We start from the raw sequence: 951 nt of genomic DNA on the forward strand, positions 1-951 counted from the left end.
AGTTTTCCTCTTATTTGACCCCAATTTTTGAATTTTCTTTCTCTTCTCTCCGTTTTCCTCACCTTGATAACTCAATTCTGTGATAGGTTGAGCAGACAGAGAGAAGTCATTCCAGAGTAGGAGTCTGGTATTTGGTTATTTGCGGGCTGAACCTCCTTGAGACCCATAACCATCTCTCGCGATGAGTTGCTGTAAGATTGGGGGCAGAGCCATTTAGCCCTGTGTATGAAATGGAGTCATAGAACAGCAGACCGGAAAGGAGAGTTCCCAGATTGCCTGGATGATAGTAATACACCTGGCTTCCTTCCTGGTAGGGAAGTGACAGGCTTTGACTCTGATGTGGAACCAGAAATGGTGTTCTTTCCACAAGACTGGCAGAAAGTGATGGGTACACAGACACCGTGTTGTTGGTATCTAGGATTTTCTCATAGCGAGCTGCATAGATATGGAAGAGACAGCGGTGTCTTGGTCAAGAATAGTCACAGAAAAGTCTCCCATGGAAGATTTCTCTTCAGCACTTCCTGCAATATCCCATTCCAAAACACTCAGGTAGGAAGCAGCTGAGGTGGATATATGACTCTGGTGAAACACTCCAGACAGCATTGTTGTGCTGAAATGTTGGTAAAGATAGGCACTACCCATCAGTGGTTGGAAAGAGGTGCCAGAGGCTGAGGGCAGGAGCCAAGCAGAACTACCAGCTGGAGCAGATATTCTGGAGTAGTTGCAGACACTTCCTGTTAGGGAAGCTGCATTGTTCACCACGGGAAGGGAAAGCTGCAGAGTATGTGCAGTTCCCAATACAGATGGATTTTGAAAATTTTCTGTAAGGAACAAGAGGGTGATGAAAAAAATCTGTGAGACTAATAATCTCCTTCAACACTGAGAGGAACAATATGAACTTAAAATTTAAGCCATCGAGATGCTTCTAGTACCAACAGTCAACTGAGTTTC

This window comes from Sorex fumeus, unplaced genomic scaffold, assembly GCF_029834395.1.
Source record: "Sorex fumeus unplaced genomic scaffold, SorFum_2.1 ptg000070l, whole genome shotgun sequence".
NCBI lineage: Eukaryota > Metazoa > Chordata > Mammalia > Eulipotyphla > Soricidae > Sorex > Sorex fumeus.